The sequence below is a fragment of the Tachypleus tridentatus genome, chromosome 2, assembly GCF_004210375.1.
Source record: "Tachypleus tridentatus isolate NWPU-2018 chromosome 2, ASM421037v1, whole genome shotgun sequence".
In the NCBI taxonomy this organism is placed as follows: domain Eukaryota; kingdom Metazoa; phylum Arthropoda; class Merostomata; order Xiphosura; family Limulidae; genus Tachypleus; species Tachypleus tridentatus.
Window position 1 is genome coordinate 138,778,704 of NC_134826.1, and position 9,146 is coordinate 138,787,849.

A 9,146-nucleotide genomic window follows, 5' to 3' on the forward strand; every position below is an offset into this window, starting at 1 on the left:
GTGATTCGGAAGAGAATTTTCAGTAAGCCCTCTAGCGGTCATCAAGGAACCCGCGAGATCTCGTTTTATTACAAAAACCATTGTGCATAATTATCCCATACCCCCACTTTTTCAACCCACACAGACACAACAGTGAGACCCTAGATTGAATTGTGGTTTTGATAGACAATTAACCTTAACGATAAAAGACAAAGTTATTTTTTTCGACAGGTCAAGTCAAACCTGCTGTAGGAACAGAATGAGGTAACTTAGTGGATGTATGACTTTACCTTCCTTTACAATTGTTGATGCATAACTTCACCTTTTTTTTAACCATTGTTGATGTATGACTTAACCTTTCTTTACTATTGTTGATGTACAACTTTACCTTCCTTTTACTATTGTTGATGTACAACTTTACCTTTCTTTACTATTGTTGATGTACAACTTTACCTTCCTTTACTATTGTTGATGTACAACTTTACCTTTCTTTACTATTGTTGATGTACAACTTTACCTTCCTTTACTATTGTTGATGTACAACTTTACCTTTCTTTACTATTGTTGATGTACAACTTTACCTTCCTTTACTATTGTTGATGTACAACTTTACCTTTCTTTACTATTGTTGATGTACAACTTTACCTTTCTTTACCATTGTTGATGTACAACTTTACCTTCCTTTACCATTAATCAGTGATGTACCATTGTTGATGTACAAAACCTTCCCTTACCATTGTTGATGTACAACTTTACCTTCCTTTACCATTAATCAGTGATGTCGAAAAGCCCAATTGTAAAGAAAAATATATATGTAAAAACTGCTCGTTTGGGTTGAGAAAATATTCTACGTAAAATATTTTCTCAACCCAAACGAGCTGTTTTTACATATATATCTTCCTTTATCATTGTTGATGTATAGCTTCACATTTCTTTACCAGATGCTTATTTAGCTGTAACTGTAACTGATACTTTCTGATACAGAACCAACTGGTTATATACAAACCTATCACTACTTACAGACATGATGTGCTAAAAACACGTAGGTCCCAAAAAGTCTTGATATATAAAACTGTAATAGAAACCCTTATAACCTGAGCTCTTTCGAAAGGTGGACCTTTCTTCTTCAGGAGCAATCGAAAGCGCTCGGGTTTCTAATTCAGTTTTATCACTACTTAATAGACATTCGGAGAGAATAACTTAACCAGTTCCTCCCCTTTTATACAAGGTAAGGCAAAAATCACTAACCACAAGGTTTGAGGACAAACGGTACAATACTCTTAAAATAATTATTACCAAGGCAGTTGAAACTAACTTAGTTTCTGCTCGTTTCAGAGTAAGAGATTAAAAATTATACTATGTTCTGAACGAAACAACTGTGTAATCACTATTGTCCAACCTTCCATACTACGGACTAACGCGATTTCAATAATAAGAGACAAAAGTGTCATTCTAACATACATCGGTAAATACATCGTTTACTTAAGTTTGTTTGTTTGTTTTGAATTTCGCGCAAAGCTATTCGAGGGCTATATGTGCTAGCCGTCCCTAATTTAGCAGTGTAAGACTAGAGGGAAGGCAGCTAGTCATCACCACCCACCGCCAACTCTTGGGCTACTCTTTTACCAACGAATAGTGGGATTGACCGTCACATTTTCACGCCCCCCACGGCTGAAAGGGCGAGAATGTTTGGTGCAATCGGGAGTTGAACCCGCGACACTCGGGATTACAAGTCGAGTGCCTTAACACGCTTGGCCGTGCCAGGTCCCTTTATTTAAGTAACAATGATGTAAATAAGCAACTGTTGTTATTATAGATCAATGAAGTCCAAAATTAACTGTTGTTAGAAATATTAACTCTATACTTTCCATTTCTCTGAAATATTGAAGGTTACGTAAGCGACGGAGAAAACAGTATATTTAAAAGTGACGTCATATATGATGACGAAAGCACTATCGTATTAACGACAAGATCAAGTTTAACTACACTATTTGTTTGCAAATACTTAAAGTTTAGTTTTGTAAAATAAAACATTTGAAAGTATCAACAAAGAGAGTGTGTGTTTTTTTATAGCAAAGTCACATCGGGTTATCTGTTGTTTTCACTGGAGAATCGAACTCCTGATTTTAACCTTTGTAAGTCGGTAGACTTACCGGTGTCTCAGCGGGGTAATTGAACAAAGAACACTACACAGATGATATATGCAAAGTCATAAGTGTCTATTAACCTCATTTAAGAAGTGCCTTAACTCCTCAAGAGGGCTCAGCATGGTTAAGGCACCCGACTCGTAATCCGAGGGTAGCGGGTTCGAATTTCCGTCACACCAAACATGCTCGCCCTTTCAGCCGTGGCGGCATTATAATGTAACGATCAATCCCACTATTCGTTAGTAAAAGAGTTACCCAACAGTTGATGATGGATAGTGATGACTAGCTATCTTCACTCTAGTCTTACACTGCTAAATTAGGGACGGCTAGCGCAGATAGCCCTCGAGTAGCTTTGCGCGAAATTCAAAACAAACTCCTCAAGAAATTCGGCTTAATTATAAGTGTTAGAAAAATATTATTTTCTTTCTAGGACTTATGTTCGAGAACACGATAAATGGTGTTGGGTTGTAACTGGGACACATACCTTACGTCAGGCTTAGCGAGGATTTGCAAGACGGCGGAAATGTACACCTGTTTTGGTTCCGCACACCGGCGCTAAGTCCCAACTGCCGGAAATGAGAAACCAAGCGTGGACTTTTTTTTTTTTTTGCTGCCCGAGACCGGTATGTCACTGTGTGAATATTTGTTTGTTTGCTAGTTATGGTGCCTATGACCTTGAAGTATAAAGTAAAATGTACAGATTGACTGGAGTTATAATGCATGTGCATGTTGTACACGTATACCTGACTCAACATGGAGAAAAGAGCGTCCGGCTAGGCTAGCGGTCCATTACAAAGAACAATAAAGCCCATTTTGGTCTTCCAAGTCAAAGGAAATACACTAGTAGTACATGTTATTGACACTTAGCTGAAAAAATGTTAACTGTTGACAAAGACTTCATTGTTGAGGTGTTAGTTAACCGTAAAAAAGTCTTGGTTACTTTAATCTCAAGTTACTAAGGTATAATGTCACCCAAAGTTTCGGTCACAGGTCACTTCCATCGGTCTTCATTATTTCATCTGCACTTCATATGATTTACTTTATAAACACCTAATAATAATAATTTTATATATGTGTCTTAAAGACTGTTATAAATGAAAGCAATAGTACACGTATCAGAAAATTCCAATCCAATCGAGAACGAATATTATTTCAAAACATAAGTTTTAATTTTAAATAACTATCATATGATGGTTTAGTCTGTTTTGAATTTCGCGCAAAGCTACACGAGAGACGATCTGGGCTAGCCGTCCCTTATTTAGCAGTGTAAGACTAGAACTAAGGCAGCTAGTTATCGCCACCCACCGCCACCCACCGCCAACTCTTGGGCGGTGTATTTTGTCAACTACCTTTTATAAACAAACAACGTGGTTGACCATAACATTATAACGCCCTCACGGATGAAAGGGAGAGCATGTTTGGTACGACCGGGATTTGAAACCGCGACCCTCGGATTACGAGTCGAACGCCTTAACACGCTTGGCCATGCCGGACCTCTTATTCTACATGCATGAAGTATTTCTTTAAATTTCTAAAATATTCCTCTGTCTGAGCTGGCAGTACATTATATACTGTTAGAATTAATGTAACAATATTAACTTTTCAACAGTTGTTTGAGCTGTAGTTTGAAGTACATTCTGTATAACAATGTACGTTTTTTTTTTTTTGTTTTAGTAAACAGCTACCAATGTTTATCACCTCGAAAACCAAAAACTGGTACATCAAATATTAATATACCTGCTCAATATACCTTAGAAATTTACAAATAAAAAAGGAAAGACTTTTATATTTATTTCGTAAAATATTAAGCGTTCATAAAATTCTAAATACGGTTTTGTTTTTTTAAGGTTCATTAAGAGATAAATCCAGTATTTATAATACGTTATTCCTCCTCTAAATAGATGCCAACCTGGAATCCTGAACATTTTGGTTAAGAACAACAAAACATATGAAGTATTTTCCGAGCTAGTCCTTGTTTTTCATAAATTAATCATTTATCGCGTAATTATTTCTTTACTATTCCTCGTATTCACAGTTTGTGTAAATATTCGTCTGGTTTGTTAACTTTATTAATATATAATAGTTAGGCTTAACAATAATTTGTTATCAAAAATACATAAACTAGAATTAAGATTAAGTCGATAATTTATGTAATTAAATTAATATACTGGCCTAAAAAAGACTTCTAATGATTGGACAGCGCGGATTCATCCGTTAGGTGTCCTATCTTTCATCGACATTATCGGCCATAATCCCAATAATTTGTCAGATTTGACCAATACTGTTGATAAAAATTAAAATACTGTGTTGGTATTGTTTCTTATATTGACAAACAAAAATTTATGGAAGTCTCAACTAAATTATAATAAGATGTTTGGCTTTTGAATGTTGTTATAATTTAGTACAAACCTACACGAAGTTGTTGTTATTCTTTTCTTAGTACAAACTTACACGAAGTTGTTGTTAATCTTTTCTTAGTACAAACCTACACAAAGTTGTTGTTAATCTTTTCTTAGTACAAACTTACACGAAGTTGTTGTTAATCTTTTCTTAGTACAAACCTACTGAAGTTGTTGTTATTTTTTCTTAATACAAACTTACACGAAGTTGTTGTTAATCTTTTCTTAGTACAAACCTACACGAAGTTGTTGTATTTCTTTTCTTAGTACAAACCTACACGAAGTTGTTGTTATTCTTTTCTTAGTACAAACTTACACGATGTTGTTGTTAATCTTTTCTTAGTACAAACCTACACGAAGTTGTTGTTAATCTTTTCTTAGTACAAACTTACACGAAGTTGTTGTTAATCTTTTCTTAGTACAAACCTACTCGAAGTTGTTGTTATTCTTTTCTTAGTACAAACTTACACGAAGTTGTTGTTAATCTTTTCTTAGTACAAACCTACACGAAGTTGTTGTTAATCTTTTCTTAGTACAAACCTACTCGAAGTTGTTGTTATTTTTTTCTTAATACAAACTTACACGAAGTTGTTGTTAATCTTTTCTTAGTACAAACCTACACGAAGTTGTTGTATTTCTTTTCTTAGTACAAACCTACACGAAGTTGTTGTTATTCTTTTCTTAGTACAAACTTACACGATGTTGTTGTTAATCTTTTCTTAGTACAAACCTACACGAAGTTGTTGTTAATCTTTTCTTAGTACAAACTTACACGAAGTTGTTGTTAATCTTTTCTTAGTACAAACCTACTCGAAGTTGTTGTTATTCTTTTCTTAGTACAAACTTACACGAAGTTGTTGTTAATCTTTTCTTAGTACAAACCTACACGAAGTTGTTGTTAATCTTTTCTTAGTACAAACCTACTCGAAGTTGTTGTTATTTTTTTCTTAATACAAACTTACACGAAGTTGTTGTTAATCTTTTCTTAGTACAAACCTGTTGTTGTATTTCTTTTCTTAGTACAAACCTACACGAAGTTGTTGTTAATCTTTTCTTAGTACAAACCTACACGAAGTTGTTGTTAATCTTTTCTTAGTACAAACTTACACGAAGTTGTTAATCTTTTCTTAGTACAAACCTACACGAAGTTGTTGTTATTCTTTTCTTAGTACAAACTTACACGAAGTTGTTGTTATTATTTTCTCAGTACAAATCTACACGAAGCTGTTCTTCTTATCTTAGTTAAAACCTACACAAATTTTTGATATTATTTTCGTAGTGCAAGGCTAGCTACTCAAAGATGTACCTGCTCTCTGTCCGCAAGGAGGAATGGTCCACCAAACTTTAAGAATTATAAATCCGTTAACTTACCGTTGACTCTTATGAAATAATAATAGCGATTTTATATCCACAATTTCATCATAATACCAAAGTGATTTGGTCGACGGCTGAAAAGGACATAGTACTATTCTGTACTCTAAACTTAGACTCTATAACATATACTTAAAGTTTAAACTACTTTTTCATTATATGAAGGTTCATATCCCCGTCACACCAAACATTCTTGCCCTTTCAGCCGTGGAGGCTTTATAATGTGACAGTCAATCCCATTGAGGTTTTTTTCCGTTTGTTTATTGTTAAGCACAAAACTACACAATGGGCCAACTGTACTCAGCACACTGCTGGCTTCTAAACTCGATTTTTAGTGTTAGACGCTGACGGATATTCCGCTGGGCCAGAAGGGAGCACTTTGAAGTTTCCAATACACTTATAACTTACATTTCTATAAAAATAAAGTATGGTACGTTGTACATTAGCTTTTCCAATTATACTAAAAATGCTAATTGATGAGGTAAAACAGTATAAAACAGTATAATTTAGTTCTGCACCACCCTGCTGGTAGAGACGTAACTAACAACATACACCTTATTTAGAGGGCGAGATAAAATAATCACTCTTTGTATAAGTGGAACTTAGGAGGGCGAATCTTCTGACACAGCGCCTTCCCAGAAGATGTCGTAACTCCCTAGAGATGATGGTGATTCAAATAAAGACGAGCTATTGGGTGGAGCGTAAGACCACGAGATGGGAGCTGCTGACAACTACACAGAAGAATAGAGAACTGTATAATGTTTTCAGAACGACCCTTTTATCGTTTCTTCTCAACACTGGCATCCTCTTAACTCATAAGGCCTAGTTTTAATAGTGAAAGGTTCATCTTGTTTCAATGTTGAAACAAAAAGGGCCAGTCGTAACATAAATAAAAGAAAGGGGAGGAAGCTCTTCTTCATGTTGATGGAAATTAAAATCTGATACAAGTGACCTCGATCTGAACGCCCCCACAAGGCACATCTTGAAACTGAATTATTCTATTCGAAGCTATTGTTTAAAAAAAAAAAGAAGAGACAAAATAGAAAGATCAAATATAGGAACAAACAGTCTAGCTCTTACGTCACGTGGAAATTCAAATCATAGAAATCAATTGTAAACTTTACAAACCAGCTATGGCCCGGAATGGCCAAGTGTGTTAAGGTGTTCTACTCCTAATTCAAGGGTCGCGGGTTCGAATCCCGGTCGCACCAAACATGCTCGCCCTTTCAACCGTGGGGGGGTTATAATGTGACGGTCAATCCCACTATTCGTTGGTAAAAGAGTAACCCAAGAGTTGATGGCGGGTGGTGATGACTAGCTGCCTTCCCTCTAATTTTACACTGCCAAATTAGGGACGGCTAGCACAGTTAACCCTCTAGTAGCTCTGCACGAAATTCAAAACAAACAAATCAGATGTTTCTGTGGCTGTTTTATAAGAGAAAATGAGTCAGAAATTCACTTAAGATTACGAATATGAGATAACGTACGTAAATTCTTTTTTGTCATGATATTGAAGTGTAAGTTAGTCATTTTCTTAATGGAAATCCTTTGGTCTGTTTCTTTTATTATTGTTACTGCTGAGACTTACAGACAAATGATAGTTATCCGTGTATTACTGACGCCTAAGACACCAACAGCTGGACAAAACACCAACCAAATCTTATATATCTCGTAGTAGAAAATATTCCTGTCGTCTAAATGTTTATATGTATAAAATACATGACGTATAATCTTATATACGATAGTACTGAAATGTACCTCAGACGTGTTATTTAATTAAACATATTTTTCAAGTTGTAACCATGCTGGAACTATTCCTTTACAGTGTGAAGTCAAAACACTAATACGTATCTTGGAGACTATTCGTTAACAGTATAATGGGTGAGAATATACAATGACACCGAAGACTATTTAGTAACATTATAATGAGCCAGAATGAACAATGATACCGGAGACTATTCGTTAACAGTATAATGAGTCACAATATACATTGATACCGGCGACTATTCGTTAACAGTCTAATGAGTCAGAATAAGCAATGATAACTGAGACTATTTAGTAACATTATAATGAGCCAGAATAAACAATGATACCGGAGACTATTCGTTTATAGTATAATGAGTCACAATATACATTGATACCGGCGACTATTCGTTAACAGTCTAATGAGTCAGAATAAGCAATGATAACGGAAACTATTTAGTAACATTATAATGAGCCAGAATGAACAATGATACCGGAGACTATTCGTTAACAGTATAATGAGTCACAATATACATTGATACCGGCGACTATTCGTTAACAGTCTAATGAGTCAGAATAAGCAATGATAACTGAGACTATTTAGTAACATTATAATGAGCCAGAATAAACAATGATACCGGAGACTATTCGTTTATAGTATAATGAGTCACAATATACATTGATACCGGCGACTATTCGTTAACAGTCTAATGAGTCAGAATAAGCAATGATAACGGAAACTATTTAGTAACATTATAATGAGCCAGAATGAACAATGATACCGGAGACTATTCGTTAACAGTATAATGAGTCACAATATACATTGATACCGGCGACTATTCGTTAACAGTCTAATGAGTCAGAATAAGCAATGATAACTGAGACTATTTAGTAACATTATAATGAGCCAGAATAAACAATGATACCGGAGACTATTCGTTTATAGTATAATGAGTCACAATATACATTGATACCGGCGACTATTCGTTAACAGTCTAATGAGTCAGAATAAGCAATGATAACGGAAACTATTTAGTGACATTATAATGAGCCAGAATGAACAATGATACCGGAGACTCTTCGTTAACAGTATAATGAGTCACAATATACATTGATACCGGCGACTATTCGTTAACAGTCTAATGAGTCAGAATAAGCAATGATAACTGAGACTATTTAGTAACATTATAATGGACCAGAATAAACAATGATACCGGCGACTATTCGTTAACAGTCTAATGAGTCAGAATAAGCAATGATAACGGAAACTATTTAGTAACATTATAATGGACCAGAATAAACAATGATACCGGAGACTATTCGTTTATAGTATAATGAGTCACAATATACATTGATACCGGCGACTATTCGTTAACAGTCTAATGAGTCAGAATAAGCAATGATACCGGAGACTATTCGTTAACACTTCAACGAAATAAATATTTATTTAGTCCTGACACTTTTACGGTATGTTTGTTCACTTGTTCAATTTCGCACAATGGTGCTG